This window comes from Alligator sinensis, unplaced genomic scaffold (genome assembly GCF_000455745.1).
Source record: "Alligator sinensis unplaced genomic scaffold, ASM45574v1 scaffold124_1, whole genome shotgun sequence".
In the NCBI taxonomy this organism is placed as follows: Eukaryota; Metazoa; Chordata; order Crocodylia; family Alligatoridae; genus Alligator; species Alligator sinensis.
Window position 1 is genome coordinate 2,032,834 of NW_005842020.1, and position 21,105 is coordinate 2,053,938.

Sequence of the window (21,105 nt, forward strand, 5' to 3'; positions counted from 1 at the left end):
GAGGAGATACCTATGTTATTGCTATCAGTGCCAAATTTAGGCTTATGCTACTTAAGCTACAGTCTAGGGTCTCACAATATGAGGGGCTTCTAAATAAGAAAATAAAACAACTGGACTCAATATCAGTTTTATAATAATCAGTTGGTAAGTAAAGGAGATAAAGGACATATGGAGAATGACTCTCTAAATATGGACATTTTCGTTCTAATACAACAAAAATATACATACATTGGATTATTTTTATCATATGGAGCTTCTTAAAATGGACATAGTTTAGGGCCTCAGCATCTCATAATCTGGCACTGACTGCTATATTTGATTGATGCTTCCCCAAGCTATGAAAAATCCCAGGTATTATTCTGTGGATAACTGCCACTGGGCACACACTTACTCAGTGGCCAATGAGCCCTTTTTTGCTGAGGCTACACTATCAGGTTAACATTAATCTACTGCAGGGTAAGAGCATGGACATGGCAATTATCATAGAGCTGCTATAATGTGGCAAATCTTTACCCTCTTATCCCTCATTGTAACTACTTAGGCCTACTTACTGAGACCTGAATCCCACAGAAGCATTTCATTGTATGTGCCTTGGGTAAAACCCCCATTCAACTTAATGGAAAAGGCAGAAGAAAGAATCTGTGCACTTCTGGGTGTGTCTACATGTGCTATTAGCACCAACAACAAACTCTGGTGTATCTTATGGGTTTCAAAACTGACAAGTGCAAGGTACTGCACCTGGGGAGGAAGAACCAGCAGCATACCTACAGGCTGGGGAACTCCCTTCTGGTCAGTGCAGAGGCAGAAAAGGATCTTGGAGTCATTATTGATATGAACATGGGCCGACAGTGTGGGGACACGGTCAGGAAGGCCAACCGCACCTTGTCATGCATTCACAGATGCATCTCAAGCAGGTCCAAGGAGGTGATCCTCCCCCTCTATGCAACACTGGTCAGGCCGCAGTTGGAATACTGCATCCAGTTCTGGGCTCTGCACTTCAGGAGGGATGTGGACAACATGGAGAGCATCCAGCTGAGGGCCACTCGCATGATCAGGAGGCAGCAGGGCAGGCCCTATGAGGAGAGGCTGAGGGACCTGAACCTGTTCAGCCTCCACAAGAGACGGCTGAGGGGGGATCTAGTGGACATTTACAAACTAGTCATGGGGGAGCAGCAGGCACTGTTCCCCTGAGCACTACCAGGAATGACTAGAAATAATGGCCACAAGCTGGCAGAGGGTAGATTCAGACTAGACATCAGGAAGTACTACTTCACTGTCAGGGTGGCTAGGATCTGGAACCAGCTTCCAAGAGAAGTTTTGCTGGCTCCTACCCTGGGGGTTTTTAAGAGGAGGCTAGATGAACACCTTGCTGGGGTCGTTTGATCCCAGTACTCTTTCCTGCCATGGCAGGGGGTCAGATTTGATTATCTGCTCAGGTCCCTTCTGATCCTACCAACTATGAAACTATGAAAATATTATGCCAGAGTTAATTGCTTCTGAGCATGCCCTTTGAATGTGTGCCCAGGACCGCAGCACATTGAGCCAGGTCGGAGAAGCCTCAGCTGGCAGGGGATGGTTCAGCTTGCCAAGCCAGGGCTGCTCCAGTCTAGCTCAATGTGTTGCAGATGGGCTGGCTAGGGGATGAGGGTGCTCCAGTGTGGGGCTAGCCAGCATGCAATGCAACCCCTGCATTGAAGCACTGTCAAGCCCCAGCCAGCCAGGTCAGCATTTACACGTGCACTGCTGCAGAGTAAAAAACTCCACAGCAGAATAGTACATATATTTATAAGTACTACCCTGCTGCAGAGTTAATTGGTTTTCTAGGGCCTAACAAGGCCACACATGTAGAAGCAAGACATTTACTGAGGAGCTAACTAGTCTATTCAATCCCAAAATTTAGCATGATTAGCCTGTAGAAACTCTTTCTTCATCAATTTTATTTCTGTTTTGTATTTATTTTAAGAAGTTCCTAATATTTTCTTCAGCTCCTTTAAGCTTGTTGCATTATTTGCCTTTGTGTTTTGGTGCTGGTTGGAAAACAACTATTTTTTTTTTATATCAGAGTAGGCCATTTGCCTAAAATCTCACTACTCTTAAGGTCAGATGCAACATATTCCTTTTTCAACTTTCCTGGCACCTCCATGTTTATCTAAAATGTATCTAAGTAAGATTATGCTCTGTCAGGCTGATACACCTTTGCCTTCAAAGCCTCTCCACTAGAGATCTGTACTATTTTCCATAGTGTTATACATCATTCTGTCATCTTTTAACTAAGCAGCTCCCTTAGCAGCTTGCCAGAGAAACACTTTATAAATAAAATCATTGTTATTTTTTAAACATAGCTCCCCTTCACTTAATAAAGCCATTGTTTGCATCTGACAGGAGAAAAAGGACAATGTTAATTATAAAGGTAATAGTGTTGTGATCAAGGACTATGAAACTGTTCAGGTCTTGGTCTTCCATTTTTGCATTCAGTAGAATCATAACGCATTAAACACCAGGATCATACTTAAAAAACAAAACAAAAAACAGCCATTACATATCTCTGGCCATGATTCAGCAGAGCACTTAAGCAAGTGCTTAATTTTAAGCACCTAAGTCATCCCATTGACTCTCCCAGTGCATAAAGTAAAGTATGGGCTTAAGTGCATTTCTGAATCTGAGCCAAAGTATTCAGCATCTTGCAGAATTGAGCCCCAGGCATGCAGAAGTAGGGTTTTACTTTGCAATTTTGACATCCACATCTAAAACCTAAACCCCAGCTCACCTCCTAGGATTATACACTGTCATAAACAGGGAAGGAGTAAATGGTCCAGCTGTTCCTTCCCTTCTCAGACTGGGTAAAACTGTACCACAAAGTCAATGGAATGTTCTGTGTCAATTTTAGGTTAGGTACTATTTCACATGTTTAAGTGCAGAAAATTGGGCCCAGAGAGATGAAGGAAAATGTTCTGGTTAAAATACAAGACTAACATTCAGGAATCCATTCTTTCCCCTGCCACAGGTAGCTTCGGAAAATATATTTTAATCCTTTTGAGCTCCATTTTTCCCATTACTAAAAGGAAGGTAAAATAAAAAATATTTAAGATATATGTGAGTTTCAATAATGCTTGAAAAGTTTATGAGAGCCTCAAAGGTAAAAAAGTTGAAAAGATTATCTATGGAGCCATATTTTGGGGCATGGAAGAGCTGCTGTTAACTAATCATTGCCTAGATCAGGGACAGTAATCTTTTACTTAGTGAGCTGTAGCTTCTGAACCAGCTGCCATCATGTGCCATGGATCCCCTGCTGCCACCCTAACTGCCCCTGATCTGTGCAGAGGGCTACTTTCTTTCCCATTTAATGCAGCCTCTGCCAAAAAATATCCTGTCAAATAGCCACAATATGCAGCAGCTAATTTGATGGCAACAGGGGCTGAGGTGATGGGTGAAAGGGCAGCCCCCTCACAGAGCAGGCACAGCTAGAGCAGCAAGGGATCAGCCTGCCACTAGTAAGACTTGGAATATAGAGTTCTGGTCAAATTAGAAGGCACAGAAGCACCAGGGTTTCAGCACACCATTACGAAAAACATGCAACAAATCAGACCTTCAAAGGCCAAATGCAATTACTTTGTAGGCTGGATCTGGCCTATAGGCCATGGGTTGCCAACACCTGGCTTACATGACTGAATTTATACAAAATAAAGATGGGTGAAAAGCTGGCTAAGGTGGGTGAAAAGCTGGCTCATGGGATGCACTCAGAGAGTGGTGGTGGATGGGTTGTTTTCTCCCTGGAGGGATGTGGGCAGTGGTGTCCCCCAAGGCTCTCTCCTTGGACCAGTTCTGTTTAATATCTTCATCAGTGATTTGGATGAAGGGTTGAAAGCACCTTGTCCAAATTCACAGACGACACTAAACTATGGGGTATGGTTAACACACTGGAGGGCAGGGAGCAAATTCAGACAGATTTGGACAGACTGGGGAAGTGGGTGGATCAGAATAAGATGCAATTTAAGAAGGATAAATGCAAGGGCTAACTGCGCTCTTTCTTGCATCAGCAGGTGTATCATGAGTAGGTCTAGGGAAGTGATAATTCCCCTCTATGCGGAATTGGTGAGGCCGCAGATGGAGTACTGTGTCCAGTTTTGGGTGCGACACTTCAAGAGGGATGTGGATAACCTTGAGAGGGTCCAGAGGAGGGCTATGCGTATGGTCAAGGGCTTGCAGGTAAGATCCTATAAAGACAGACTGAGGGACCTGAATCTCTTTATTCTCCACAAGAGAAGGCTGAGAGGCGATCTTGTGGCTGTCTACAAACTCATCAGGGGGGACCAACAAGGAATAGGCGGCACTCTGTTTACCAGGATGCCCCTCAGGGTTACCAAAAATAATGGCCACAGACTGAAGGAGAATAGATTTAGACTGGACATAAAGAAGAAATTCTTTACGGTGAGAGTTGCCAAAATATGGAATGGGCTTCCAAGGGAGGTGGTGCTTTCCCCTACCTTGGAGGTGTTTAAGAAGAGATCAGATAGGCATCTAGCTGGGGTTACTTAACCCCAGCGCTCTTTCCTGCCTGGAGCAGGGGGTCAGATCCGATGATCTGCCAGGTCCCTTCCTACCCAAGATATCTATGAAAATTATGAAATCTATGAAAATATAGAAGACTAGCCTCTTTTCACTTGCAGATGTTTTAGCCCTAGCATAACTCCATTGACTTCGATGGATTTACTTCAGATATATATTGATAGGAATGATGCATTCAAGCAACAAGGTTTTATTTTCATCAAGGACTTACCTCCTACTACTGGGGAAATGTTAGCTAATCAAGTGTGATGATGTTGGAATTCAAAAGCCATATGGCATATATCTGAGAGCACAATTTGGCTTGTAGGATTTATGCAGTATTTTAGTCTTCGGACTGTTGGAGCAGACAATGATTCCCTATGTATATTGTATCCACTTTAGTAATTTTGTGCCCTGCTCAAGCAAGTCAGGGAAGGGAGGAGATATGATGCATAATATCATAGATGAGGTTTTCCATAGCCTGGGGAAACAGCAAACAAACATAACAGTGGCATAGGGGATTTTACTGCAGCCCTCAGCCCAAGGAGAAGTGGCTAGAGTCCATTAAAGTGTATGGATTCTAGCCATACACCTGCAGTCACAGGGAACTGTCACCAGATGAAACAAGTTAGCATAACCCTTTGCTGCTCAGATTTGCTCCAGGACCAGGAACTGAGCAGAGCACAGCAGAATCACCATCAGTTTCCTGGCTATACAACATGTGATTCACTGGGTGTGCCTACATGTGCACCTCACTGCACAAATGGTACTGCACAGTTACTTGTTAAAGGAAGTACTAAATGACTGTGTAGTATCTGCTGGTACTGCACAGTTCTGGCAATGCATAGATCATTTCTGACCCTACTGTGCAGTAGCAGTGACATCATGGTTAGTGATTGATGTTACATCACCATAGCAGTTCATGTAGACACACCCACTACAAGTAAACTATGGCCCATAGCACTTCTCCAGTGAACCTAATGTAAAGATATTCTGAGGGCCATGGATTTCATATTCTCTAGGCACATCTATATGTGCAATTAACGTGAAGAATTTATTGCTCTGAGTTTATTGCTCCTGGGCATGCCATTTGAACATGCACCTGGGACTGCAGCATGTTGATCTGGGTCAGAGCAACCCTGGCTGGCAGGGGACCATGAGGGTCAGTCTGCCCCCTGGGGCTGCTAGCCTCAGCTCAACATGGTGCAGAGGGGTTGGCTGGGGCACAAGGATCCTCCAGTGCGAAGTTAGCCAGCAGGCAGCCCCTGCCCTGAAACACCTTTGTGCCCCAGCCAGCTGGGGAAGAGTCTATACATGTGCTGCTGCAGCATTAAAAACTCCACAGCAAGGTAGTACTTGTAATTAACTATACAGCAGGAGCATCTACAGGTTCATTAATGTGCCTTTGCTACTGCACATTAAGTTTAGTACTTCTAGTCTGAGGTACTACATAAAGGTACATTAGCCCATGCTAATATGCAGTAACAAAGGCAAAAAGGTTTGCGTGTGATACTTAAGGTGAAGCAGAATAATTCTACTGAGCACTAGCACAGCTTTTGCCATGACATGCGAATGCACAGTAGAATCAGCTACTGTGCATTACGGGGTCTCATGTAGATATGCCCAACAAGTATTACCCTGCTGCAGAGTAGTTTAGTCCAGCATAATAGGGCCACACATGTAGCTGCACAACATTTACTGTGGAGCTAATTAGTCTACTCTGTAGTAAGCATTTTATGTAGATGCACCCCTTATAATCATAACGCTGTTTGATTTGCCTACTGTATTTGGTGAGATTTCTTTGATATGTTGAGCTGTTCCTACTTCTTTCATTAGAAAACACAGACATTCTAGAAATAGTGTGCTGCATGTTACAGTTGAGCAAAAGCTTTTAGGACACAAAAAAGGCAACTATATAAAGAGAAAGTATAATAAGACCCCAGGTTATATCTTTAGATAGATAAGTAACTTTTTAATGCAAATCATACTAAAATATATTTAAAATGCCCTTGGATTTATATTTATTGTGTTTGATCAAGTAGAACAAATTTGCACTGGTTAATTTCATACAACAACCACCAGATCCATCCTTGGCAAAATCTTTGAAAAAATTATCAAGGCTCACATTTGCGAGAGCCCAGCAGGACAAATTATGCTGAGGGGAAACCAGCACGGGTTCGTAGCAGGCAGATTGTGCCTGACTAATCTGGTCTCTTTTTATGACCAGGTTACGAAATGCCTGGACACAGGAGGAGGGGTGGATGTCGTATACCTAGACTTCAGGAAGGCCTTCGATACAGTATCCCACCCCATACTGGTGAACAAGTTAAGAGGCTGTGACTTGGATGACTACACAGTCTGGTGGGTGGCGAATTGGCTGGAGGGTCGCACCCAGAGAGTTGTGGTGGACGGGTCGGTTTCGACCTGGAAGGGTGTGGGCAGTGGGTTCCCGCAGGGCTCGGTCCTTGGACCGATACTCTTCAATGTCTTCATCAGCGACTTGGACGAGGGAGTGAAATGTACTCTGTCCAAGTTTGCAGATGACACAAAGCTATGGGGAGAAGTGGACACGCCGGAGGGCAGGGAACAGCTGCAAGCAGACCTGGACAGGTTGGACAAGTGGGCAGAAAACAACAGAATGCAGTTCAACAAGGAGAAATGCAAAGTGCTGCACCTAGGGAGGAAAAATGTCCAGCACACCTACCGCCTAGGGAATGACCTGCTGGGTGGCACGGAAGTGGAAAGGGATCTAGTGGAAAGTCCTAGTGGACTCCAAGATGAACATGAGTCGGCAGTGTGACGAAGCCATCAGAAAAGCCAACGGCACTTTATCGTGCATCAGCAGATGCATGATGAATAGATCCAAGGAGGTGATACTTCCCCTCTATCGGGCTCTGGTCAGACCGCAGTTGGAGTACTGCGTGCAATTCTGGGCGCTGCACTTCAAGAGGGATGCGGATAACCTGGAGAGAGTCCGGAGAAGGGCCACTCGAATGGTTAAGGGCTTGCAGACCAAGCCCTACGAGGAGAGACTAGAGGACCTGGACCTTTTCAGCCTCCGCAAGAGAAGGTTGAGAGGCAACCTTGTGGCTGCCTATAAGTTCATCACGGGGGCACAGAAGGGAATTGGTGAGGTTTTATTCACCAAGGCACCCCCGGGGGTTACAAGAAATAATGGTCACAAGCTAGCAGAGAGCAGATTTAGACTGGACATTAGGAAGAACTTCTTCACAGTTAGAGTGGCCAAGGTCTGGAATGGGCTCCCAAGGGAGGTGGTGCTCTCCCCTACCCTGGGGGTCTTCAAGAGGAGGTTAGATAAGCATCTAGCTGGGGTCATCTAGACCCAGCAATCTTTCCTGCCTATGCAGGGGTCAGACTCGATGATCTATTGAGGTCCCTTCTGACCCTAACATCTATGAATAAGGTGTGTTTTAAGGCCACATTCTGCTGTTGGTTGCACCACAGTAAAACTATAATAATTCAACTGATTTTATCAAGGTTGCCCCAGATTTACCTGGGTGTAACTGAGGGATTTACCTGGGTCTCCAGGCAAATGGCCTGGGAAATGTGTTAATAGTTACTGACCCAATATTTCCCTCATATTTAAAACAAGATACAAATTTACGAATTAAAGAAGCCAACATGCAGATGTATATGCAGACAGTGAGGTTTTCTCAAACTTCCCCTTCTTGAGAGTAATAATGCACTCTTTTAATCTAGAAACCTGTGTGTGTGAAATACAAAACCACAAACAATGAGAGGTCATCACTAGACTGCAATTCATTTTAATGAGATCTGCAGTCATCATGGATTAATGGTATCAAGCTCCATATTCAGACAGGATATGTTCTTGTGAGAAGAGTGAGACAGATGACTCAAATCACTGTATGGGGTGTTGTTTGTTCTTTGAAGATATAAGAGGGAAATAGATCCCTCCATTAGGAGAAAATTATAAGTACCAAAGAAAATAGGTTAAGTCCTCTCTAACACCTTATAGCCTGTCATATATTCTGTAGGTGTATTTGTGCTACTTGCAAAAGAATAAGGGCCAAAATCAATCATTTCCTGGTTTTAATTTTTTACTCTACTGTTTAATATTGCTTCCTTTTATCTATTTTTCCTATCACATATTATGTTCAATTTTATTTTTGTTTAAATTAGGAAAATGTGTAATTTCATTGCATGTTTTTACCAATAACCACAACTTATGCAATTTTGTTGTTATATAATACATACTTTTACTGTTAATTCTGTTGTATTGTTTGAGTGAAATCTGTAAGTAAACTATGACTACTACTAACTGAGAAAGGAATTGGGCAGGAGGTCTCAGTATAAAGGAAAAAGGAAGCACGTCTTAAAAATGTTATTATCTCCTGCTAAACTAATTCCACATGACAGCATAATATTGTGAGCAAAAGAAGTTCTGGTCTGCTAAGATGGGCTCTCAGAAGCAATGACTGGCTATTTTCCCACTGTTCTGACTACTCATTTAATAGCAGAAGGGGAGAAAACATGACTTCCCTACTTCGGCACCTTAATTCATTTTTTTTAACAACTTAATGGTTTAGTGACAAGAATGAGTTGTGTTTTTCTACCATGAAACCATAGAACTATAAAACGTCAGGCTGGAAGGGGCCTCATGAGGTCATATAGTCCAAATCCCTATTCACAGCAAGTCCCCACTACAGAGGAAAACTAGATATCCTGAGTTATTTTGTGCCATCCTTATTCTGCTTGTGTTGGGATGAAAAGGAGCTGCAGCTCCATGGGAGCAAGGAAGGCAGGGGACAGCAGCAGGGGGAAGGGGACAGCAAGAGCTTCCTGGTGACCAAGGAAGTTCTCCATGTCATAAAGGAAGCCATCAGGAAGAAGTCTGTGTGGTCTCTTGAGACAGACTACAGCCTTGGTTGTGTATGGAGGGAGGCACCTTACTTCCGTACTCTAGTCCCTGGTTTCTTCTAAGGTTATTATGCCATTTACTGCTCTGTTGTTTGACCTTTTGCATTAAATAGGAGCCTAAAACTAAGTCTCAGAATAGATGCTATAGGTCTTGATGAGCCAGATCTTGGCCCAAATTAGATTATAACTTTTCTCTAATAAAACTCTTTCTTCTTGAGTTGGGGTGGGGGAACTAAGATCCATCTAGTAATATCTGTCAACAATCACCTTATCTATAATATTTCTGTTTTAAATTCCCTCCTCACTGCCCAAATCCAATTAGATTGGTGGTTTTTTTTCATTTAGCCTCTATTTTCTTACTAAACTGCTTGTCAGGTTTTCAGTAGCATTTTCCCCACATGAATGATCTTCCCATAAACACTAAAGAGTTCAAGCATCAAGATTTTCTTCTCCATAAAAAGCATTACAGGATTTCACCATGTCCTGAATATCAGAATGGAACTAATTAATTAAATAAATGTCCTTAACAAGAGAGCATTTGGAGTGATCTCAGTAAGTGAATTATGATTTTGTTTCATAAGAATAAATAAGTTTTTACCGCTTAGGTTACAATTCTCCTTTGCTCCCATCCCTGTAGCTATAAATAAGGCCAAGCATATCATAACCACCACCAATGCACAGCGTAAAACAGCCATGAATTAAAGGGTGGGTTCTGTTATACAGTGGTGACAAGTTCTATAATAGCCCATTCTGTGCCATTTGACTGCAAGTTGAAGGGAAAAGAAGGGCTATAGCTAAGACCCTTGAAGTCCAGAAACCCTTGCTAGGTATAAGTCTGTAGCATAGTCCAACAGCTACGTGGAGGCTGTACATGGGTCTAGTATCATTGGACGAGTATCACTGTGTTTGCATCAGCATCATTGCACACACTGCTCCATGCACACACACACATGCATACCCAAGTTCAGTAGAGGTTTGGCTTCTGCACAACTGCAGCAGCAGCCAGTCTAGATCTTCTTCTCTCATACAAAGACATTTCAAGGGTGACAGATAGTTTGGAATTTGGGGGTCTGGTTTTGCACTGCCTCTAATCAAAACTAAAATAAATAGTAAGATGAAGGGGACTCAAGGTGGAACCATTACTGTTTCAAACAGTTTTGAGCATTTATAATTCACCCCTGTTGGAGAAGAAAACAATGGCATAAAAGGTCTGTGTATCCTTAGTGTAACTTGTTTTATTTACACATATATGTCTGTCCTGGAGTCAGGAAGCAGGCTGAAAGTCTCTTCTTTCAGTATTCTCAGCAGGGCTCCTAGATTCCATTCCTAAGGAAATAATTTTGCCAAAAAAATGCTCAAAGAATCATAATAAGTATGCTTGGAAGGAACCTCAGGTCACCTAGTCCAACCTCTGCTCAAGGCAGGATCATCCCTCACTAAAATGACTCAATTTAGAGAGCTTAAGGTTAAAGCAAATTCTCTTATTACTCCTAACAGTTCCCTCAGAAAGAAACTGATAGCTAAATAACAATATAGGCATTTCTGCAAAGACTAATCTGTGCTTCCACAGCAAAGAAAGTACTTGGAAAACCCTAACGATAGCACGTAATGACATCAGAGGAGTACATCCACCAACATAAAAGACTTGCTAAAGTTCTGCTGCTTACTTTTTTGCCAGTGTGTTGCATCACTTATTGTTAATGAAATAAAAAACAAGAAACTGACCATCAACTGCCAGCATTAGACACCATTACAAATCCTTCAGAAGATCTCAAAGTAGATAGATGCTGATGACACACAAAAGAAATCTATTCCAAAGAAAACAGAAATATTTAGCAAACACCAATGTTAACCATTAGTAAATAAAATCGGAGAAAAATGAAATAACACACACACACACACACACACACACACACACACACACCCCAACTGTTATTTTAAGGAAAAAAAGGCAGTGTATGGAATGAAATCTAAGTGCTGTATAAATAAAATACAAGCCCATTTAACTAATGTGTTTATGTCACCTAGGCTTGGACTGGATGAAAATGCCAGATGGCTTCAAGTCTAGTTTCCCTCGGTGAACTCATGTAGATGATCTGAAGGACACTTTTTAATGCTCAAAATACAGTTTTTAATTAAAACATTTCTACAAGTTATCTAATCAACTTCATCTAGGAGTTCAAAATTGAAATTGCATTTTTTTGGGTGAAAAGGAAGACATTTTTTACACAAAAATATTAACACTTTTTGAAGAAAAATCTTGAAATTCAGTAATAAAATGGTTCACTGTATTTTCTAAGTCTTTCTATGAAAATTTTGGTCATTACTGAACCACTCTTCCTAGTGACATTTAAACCCAGATCCTCAAAGGCAGTAAGATATTAACTTACATAGAAAGTAATACTAGTGACAGGCTTAAATAGATTTTTGTATTAAAAATACTCTTGAAGATCTGGGCTTTAGTTTATTTTAAATATACTTGCATGGTCCTCTGGTTCAATAATTAGTCTTTTTGTACCTTTAGGTACAAAGAGTGAACCATGTCCCAACAAAAGAGAACAAGAAAGATTCAAGTTAGCAAAGGACAAATCCTGAAAGAAGAACAAGGAAAAGGCATAGAATATTGAAGGAGAACAGAAGAGGGAATGACCTTTAGGCAGATGGAAAACTGAATGGGAGAGAAACCATACCCAGGTTACACAGAGAAGAGACAGGTCTTCATGACAGAAGACCCCTTACAAGGAAGAATTAACATGCTTTTACTAAAGGATATCCAGAAAAAAAGTGTTCTGCTGGTGAGGATCAAGGATAGGGTCAAGGACAAGGTATGTAGACCTGCAGCCTAAAAGGGTCTTATAAGGAACAAGGACAAACAAAATTACTATTTGTTCTGCTTGTCATGACTGGAATGATAGAGTTTACTAGCAGAAAATGAAAAGTCATACACTTAGGGACCAATAACAAGAAATTCTCCTATAAACTGGAAACAAATTATTTGGAAATGGTACAAGAAGAGGAAGGTAGGAGTCAAAAATATGATGCAGTTGCAAAGAACAGTAAGTTGATATGCTGAGAAGGGCTGCAGGAATGATTAAAGGCAGAGAAAGGCAATGAGAGAAGGCTGAAAGAGTTTAAGTGTAATAAAAAAAAACTGAGACGGGATATGACTGCATATGGGAGGGTATTAAAAAAAACGATTGGAGTTAACTGAAGATCTCACAGCACTGTAGAAAGGCTGGCACTGCTAGAGAAGAGAAGGTATGGTGAAGTTAAATGACATATCTAAATTAAGTAGGGAGTTTAGAGTGTTGTAGCTGTGATGGTCCAAGAAATGTAATAGAGATAAGCATTCTTTTGTGATATCTTTTATTGGACTAACTGAATAGCTCAAAGAGAAGTTACACAAAATTTCAGGCTCAAAGTGTCCTTCCTCAGATCTCCTATGAGACCCTCACCTCTGATCTACACTAACATAGCATGTCAGCTACAGAAGTAAGAGTAGAACCCAGGCCCTTTATAGATAGTGCTTTATGTCACATGTACTGGACTCTACCACCACCCTTTCAGCAAGGATGATTTTTTTTTTTTGTCATAAACAGAAAAGTGTCCATACATTCTGCTACAAACTTTCATTATGCATTTTAGGTGTGAGATTACATGCACAACTTCACCATCTGGCAACCACAAGAAACTGAACAAAACTGAGAAAAAAATAATCACTCATCTAACTGATACACTGTTGATTTGGGATCATTATAAATGTCATTAGCTTATTTCTGAAATGCATTACATGAAGTTAAGAAACTTGCCAGACTCCCACTAAGGCACAGCAAGACATTCCTGGAAACTTTAAGTTTAAAAAGAAGTTTTAAACTACAAGCAGCAAAATACTTCTAAATTTCATTTTGAGTAGATTGTGGGAGCCCACCCAGGGACTTCCATGCTCCCTTGCATGTGGGCACAGCTCCGGGAAGCATAGGAGGGAAAGGAAAAGGTAAGCTCCTCCATGCCTGGCAGACAATCAGGGGTGGCCTGGCTGCTTGGCTTTGCTCAGCTGAGCTCAGCAGTATGTGTGTGTGGTGGGAGGTTTACAGGAGTGCCCCCAACCTGCTGGCCTTGGCAAGTGCAGGCAGCGTGTGTGCTTCTCCCCCTCCTCTGCCCCTCCCCCCCACCAAGGGGTAAAAGTGTGCTCTGTTCACTCCTGAACTAAATTATGTCACTTACAGAAACCCATGTAAGTTTCATCAATTTTATCTTGGGTTTTCTGAAAATCTGTACTTAGCCAATGAGAAAGGGGGTAAGTTACATCATAGTTCTTTCCTGGAGTAAATCTAACCTAAGTCTATCAGCCCTTGCTAAGAGCTGGCTTTCTTCCCCTAACCTGTGTTCCCAGCATACTTTCTTTCTAAGATTGTTATAAATCTATATTTGCATGGTTGGATGTAATTCAGATCTCTGGAAGTATCATCCAGCTTTAGGAATACTGTAATATTAATTATGGAACATAATCAATATAGCCTTCAATAAGGATTTCAAATAGATGGCCAAGCTGAGATCAGGGCCATTAATCATCCAAGCTTCTTTGGAAATACATGTTTCTGCTCCTGTGGCAGAAACATGGTGTCAGAATGAGTTCTTGAGGCAGGCAGGGCTTTTCCATTTGGTTTCTGTTATGACAGTAGTTTTCAAACTTCCTAAAGTCATGGAACCCTTTGATATCACTTATTCTGCTGGAGAACCTCTACCTCTGGTTCTGCAGGCTATCTGAACAGAAACAGAGCTAGGTGATCTGGCCCAGCAATAGGGGGACACCACCTCCCAGCCTGCTCTGCCATTATCCCCAAACTCTTTGTGGAACCCCTAATAACCTATCACAGACCCCCAGGGTTCCATGGGACATAGTTTGAAAACCACTGTATTAAAGGATGTGCTATTATTGCCTTTGTGAACATGATTCTCATATTGTTATGGTAAAAAAGAACTTTATGGTTTATCATGTTCACAATAATAAATCATAATAAAAACATTAAGAGAGTAAAAAAACAATTTGGTGTGCGAACACTGAGTACTAGCAGTAATTTCAAACAATTTATCTGCTCTTTCTTTGTATTAACTTTGTCTGCATCAATTTGAGAAAAGTTGTAATTTCTCCTATTATTTCTATAAGCATCTTATCAGTGTTTCATTTTCCTAAGGAAGAACATGCATTTTTTTAACTCCAAACAATTTTATCTGTTTCAATTTAATGTGGCTCCTAGTTTTGTGTAAAACAGGGTATTTCTTAGGTTCAGATCATACTAATTGGGATGACAAGATATGTAAAAACTGAAATGAAGGAAGCATCAATTCAGGACCAAGCATGTCTGTTTTACTGATGAAAATGAAGCAGCATTTTATATATTGTCACATGAAGACAAGGAAGTGTTTGTTCTTACCTCAACCATTATGACTGGCCACCATCATACTATTCTTCTTGCTGTACCAAAATAAAACATGACAGTATAAGAAAAAAAGAATAAAAAATATTGAGACTGATTGCTTTTGTACATATGCCATTTAAAATAGCTATGGTATTCCCTACTCCCTGTTCTAAGTTGATTTCCTAAGATGCTGACTTCCTGTTTAGGGGTAGCTGCATTTCACCCTTGCAAAGTCCTTCAAGATGAAGGATGTGAATATCTATACAGATAAAGTTTAATATTTTGTCAGGGAATCCAGAAAAATGATTGAAAGAAGTTGGTAACTTGGTCACAGCAATACTTGGGCAGATCTGGAATGTCAAAAAGAGGGGTGCAGATGGCCAGGTGTATCATCATGTATAAAAAACAACACATATATTTCTCCAACTAAAAGTAAACTAGAAGCTTTACTAGTAGTCTAGGGGCCTAGAGCTGTATTATTCAGTTTAAAATTGAAGCAAAAACAAATTTAACTTAATTGAAACAAGTTAAAAACAAATCTGCAGGGCTGTGAAATAGGAGCTACCTTACCAGAAGCAGCTAACAGCAGAATTACAGAAGAAAAGCTAATTTGATTGGTGGAACATCAAGCTCAGTGAAAAGAAGAGCGGGTCATTAACACCTGTTGAATGAAGAGTTTAGGAGGTATCAGGTAGGTTATAAATCAGTTGACTCCCTCTGCACTGCCTGGCTAGAAATGCTGTTGTCACTTCCAAGGGTTTTAAACTTTGGGTGGACCAAGAATCAAGTGCCAGTGCAAGTGTACCAGTGCACTCCCTTCTCCCTTTCTAAGCCCCCCCCCCCCATCTCCTCCATTCACTTCTACAACAGTAGGTTAGGAAGACAGCTGGAGTTGCTGTGTTTTGAAGGGAATAGAACTGATTTATAGATGGGTGTGGGGGCACCGATTCTAGAGGGAAGGAACATGTAGAAGTCCAAATGGAAAACAACCATGGCCTGCCTGGAATTTTGAGCAAAGCAATACCGCAATTTCAACCAATCTACATGTATGGTCACTAAATGATACTTTCCAGACAGAACAGTATTTCTGACCCACAGAGATTATAGCCTACAGCAGAGCTTTCCAAACTTTTCATGTTGGTGACACACTTTTTAGACATGCATCATTTTGCGACACAGTAATTCAGTTCCGGGGGAGGGGCCAAGGGAAGCAGACGCGAGTAAGGGAGCTCCGCGGTGCCCTTCCGCAAAATTTTCTGCATTTCGCGCGACACGCCTACACACTGCCGCCGACACACTAATGTGTCGCGGCACACAGTTTAGAAAGCTCTGGCCTACAGGCTCACAAATGCCTCTCTGCCCCACAACACAGAGAGAAAAAGTGAGAAAAGGTAAGGCAAGAGGCCTGCCTTCTGTGAGCCACTGCATAATGGTGAGGCACAGTCATAGCCTTTGTGCTTCTGTAAATTGGTTCCTCTCAAAAGTTTATTTCAACCAGTCAATTCATTTAAAAGTACAAATGTCTTGTCTACCCTGGGGATATTAACCTGTGTTTGCTACCTCATGCTAGTCAGTACATGTTCAAAATATAAAAATTCCAAGTGCTTAAAAAATGATGGCTTAATTCCACAAATGTGAGAGGTATTATTTTTAAAGCTTCTGTGATAGTTTTCTTTTCATATTAATATAATTGGAAGCAGACTGACTGCAGTACCTTTCCATTTCTGAAAGAAGCCAAATTATAGCAGGGAGAGTATATGTTTCTCTATTAGAATAAGCTTCCAGGCAGACTTGACAGAACAAAGAAACTTCTCTCCCTTTCTTCTATCCTGATATTTTTTAAACCATGTTTATTTTCACTCAGTTTGCCTGCATCAGTTCATTAATACCTCTCAAACATAACAAAAAATCTGCAGGGAAAAGTTTACTTCCTAGAAATTTACCAAAAAATGCATCATATTGCATACTGAGGGGGAAAAAAATCACAATATCAACTGAAGCAGCTTCCATTTCATATCAAAAACATTCATTCACTTTATCTCATGTTAATTTTCCTTTCAAAAGATTAAAAAAGAACCTGTAGGGAAGCTAAACATTGGATAAATTGTGCCATGAGGTTGGAACATACTCATTTTTTTCTGTCATCCTAAGATTGGCTAGTGTTTTCTGGCAGAAAGAAGTTCTTACTGACAGGGTATGCATAAATATGTCAGCCCAATACAAAGAAGTCAAAAGGTCCACTCAAGCTCAGCTTTGTTAAGGCACAAGGGAGTGAGGTGGCTAACGTCATGTCTACCTGTCTTTGATTCTGCAGCATGAATGACCAAGTACCCATTTATTCTGGGGTCAGTTAGAGACAACCATTATTATGAAGACAAAGCAAGCCTTACACCCATGGCTTTGGAGCCACAGCAAAGTGGCTGACCTGCTTTGCCACCACACCCTGGCTCTCACATTTAACCCTACTAGAAATATTTTATCATGTCTATTGTGTGCATTCTTTTTGTTACATCTGTTTATGTATTTGGGCTGTGTTATTGGGGGACATGGCCATAAAAAAAGGCATTGGAAAGATTACATTATGGGCATAATGTTTCTCTCATTTAGGGATTTCCTATCATGCTGTGTCTCTTCTAAGGCTCTGGAAAATATTTTAGGGTCTTTTCCACCTCTAATATTTCCCATGGCTACTAAAAGAATTCTGCATTTTCTCACTTCAGCAGTACCACCACACATACACATGCAGATTGGGGAAACAACTGCCTTGGCTGTAGTACTGCAAAAAAGGTTTTAATAGACCATAAGATGAACATGAGTCAACTGTGTTCTCTTCTTGACTATTGTCAATAGTATACTGAGTTGTAGTAAGAGAAGTTTCTTCTGCACATCAAGTGAAATGATTCTTCCATTCCATTCAGTCTTACTTGCAATACTTTGTCCAGTTTGGGCTATATACATCAATAAATATACAGAAAAATTAGAGTGTTGGAAAGAGCAACAAAAAATATTAGAATTTTAGTAAATGTGACTTATAAGGAAAGGCTGGGTGAACTGGGATTACTTCGTCTGGAGAAGAGAAGACAAGAGTGTTGATTTAATAACAGTCAAATGAACTGGTTTGACTGGTTTGTTGGGCTCAGAGGGCAGTAATCAGTGGCTCAATATCTAGTTGGCAGCCAATATGAAGTATAGTGCCCCATGGATCAGTCCTGGTTTTGTTCAATCTCTTCATTAACAACCTGGAAGGTGGGATGGAGTGCACACTGAGCAAGTTTGCAGATGGCATGAAGCTGGAGGGAGTAGTAGATACACTGTAGGGTAGGACTAGGATTCAGAGAGACCTTGACAAAGAAATCTCATGAGGTTCAATAAGGACAATTGCAAAGTCCTGCACTTAGGACAAAACAGTCCCATGCATTGGTACAGACTGGTACCAACTAGCTAAGTAGCAGCTCTGCAGAAAAGGACCTGGGAGTTACAGTGGACAGTAAGATGAATATGAACTAATAGTGTGCCTTGTTGTCAAGAAAGCTAATGGCATACTGGGCTGCATTAGTAGAAGCGTTGCCAGCAGATCATGGGAAGTGATTATTCTCTTTATTCAGCACGGTGAGATCACACCTGGAGTACTGTGTCTAGTTTTGGGCCCCCCACTACAGAAAGGATGTGGTTAAGTTGCAGAGTCCAGTGGAGGGCAATGAAAATGGTTAGGGGGTTAGTGCACATGACTTCTGAGGAGAGGAAGAAGAAACTGGGCTTATTTTGGCTGGAGAAGAGAAGGGGGATTTAATAGCAACCTTTACCTACCTGAAGGCTGATCCCAAAGAGGATGGAGCTAGACAGTTCTCAGTGGTGAGAGATGACAGAACAAGGAGCAATGGTCTCAAGTTGCCAAAAGGGAAGTTTAGGTTAGATATTAGGAAGAACTTTCTCACTAGGAGAGTAGTAAAAGCCCTGGAACAGGCTACCTAGAGAAGTTGTAGAATCTCCATCCATGGAAGGTTTTAAGAACTGAGCAGACAAAGCCTTGGCTGGGATGACTTAGCTGGGGATAGTCTGGCTTTGAGCAGGGGATTAGACTAGATGACCTCCTGTGGTCCCTTCCAACCTTAATTGTCTATGATTCTATGATTTGATGATTTACTCATGCACTTATGACTTCATTTTCAATTATGACTTAGGGCTCAATTTCAAAGTAAGTTTTGAAGTAACTCGCCCTGATTCCAGTAAGGAGCTTTGAAAATCTCCCTGAATATCCATCTACATATTAAGTATCTAAATATATTTGTGAATCTAACCTTTAAACACCTAGGCCCTTATTTTTAAAGATACTTTAGGCATCTAATTTCTGGAAATTATATGTAAGCTCCTAAATTAAGTACATTTTAAAAATCTTACTCTAAACCACAAAAAAATTCAGTAGTAGCCAGAAAGAAAACCCAGGAGTCCTGGCATCCAGTTCTCTCTTTTTGTCATTACTTCATAATTTCCCAGTGCTAGAAGACTTATCAGTTGCAGAATTCATCTATTAAGAATCTATCTCTTTTTAAATTCTTCTCTGTGGGTTTTTGCACTGTCTTTAACGGACTTAAGTAAGCTGCTAGTTCCTTGCTGGTCCAACCAACCATATACAAACCTGGAAACCAGGATATATATATATTTTAAATACGGTGCAATGTTTCTATCATATCCCTTGAAAGTCTAGTAAGAGAAAACAGATGTTGAATAATATGAGTAAGTATACTTTGCATAATTATATACATTATTCTTATTCCTCATTTTTGGCAATTCCCAAATTCCAAAACTGAGAAATTGTCCTATTACTCATGTACATACCTGCCAGTTATGAAACATACATCTATTATATTAGTGAAACAAAAGAAATGTCTATGACTGTAGCATTCAGAAAGCAGAACCAGAAAAGCACTTTTGACTTTGGAGCCTGATTCAAAATCTGTTGCAGTCAATAGAACAATTCCCACTGAGTTCAAGGAGCTTTGAATCAGGCCCATCATTACCAGCCTGAGCCAAATTATATAAAAATGCATGTTGCTCTAAATGATGGGTGTTTTCATATCACAAAGGGTTCTGACAAAGAGCTACTCTGCAGGGTTCATTTAAACCACAATTTTAAGAGTTTGGACTGCTCTGGGGTATATATGTTTGGTCTTAGCAGATAAAAACAAATAAAGCCTGGGAACAGATACAGATAGCAAAATATGGGTGACTGCACAACATATGGGCATCAATAACATGTTCCTGAGATATTTTCCTTGGCAGTTAATCAGGTCTTATCATAACAATATTTCTGTGAAACTGTTAAATGTTATTTCATGCAAACACAATAAAGTCATGGAGGTGCCCATTACACAATGTGGAAGTATAATAGCTATAAATTGTCATTAAATTGGTATTTTCCTAACATGTAAACTAATACTGCAGGATTGATTTGTGTTGATTGTGTATGTAAGAAGAGATTTAAAAAGTGTCTTTCAGTCATGGCTGATGTTTTAGTATCAGGGAAGGGTGGTTTAATCTTAAACTATTAATTATACACTAAAAGACAGTTTCTCTGTATCTGAATCTTCATGGGGCAATACACATGTTTAGTTCTTGAATCTGTTTTTTTCTGTATATTCAGAACTTCTGCTTATATCAATGGGAATCACGAATTCATAAAGGATACAATATAATGGGGCCCCTACCCTTTATTGCGTAAGTGGGGAGTAAACCCTGGACCCCTATGCTTCCAGGCTGCTTTGCTGGCTCCATAATCCCCTGTGCTTCCATAGCTCTGTTCTCTGAAATCCAGTTTGTAGCTTAGCTAGAAATGGGAGCTAGAGCAAATGGGAACAGGGAGGATGGTCCAAGACAACAACACTGAGTCACAGTTTGCTGGGAACACACATAACCTCTTCCCAGGATCTGGGTCTGGGTTGGGTTTGAGTTCTGCCTAGGTCCTGGTCCCATACAGCTACAGCTGCCTGCTCCAGACTTCCTGACCAATGACACTGGGCTGGATCCCGTCCCTCTGTTCCTCACCCCCCTCCCACTCCCACCTTGGCCTGTGGCTCTACTCAGGGTGACTGCTACAATCCAATCTTTTACAGACCTCAGCCTTGTGACCTGGCTATTACTGTTCCCAACTCCTGCTTTCAGTCTGGACACTTGCTTCCCTGAACTTGTCTGTTCCTGAACCCCTGGGCTGTGACTCCTAAGATCAAGCCCCAACTACCTACAA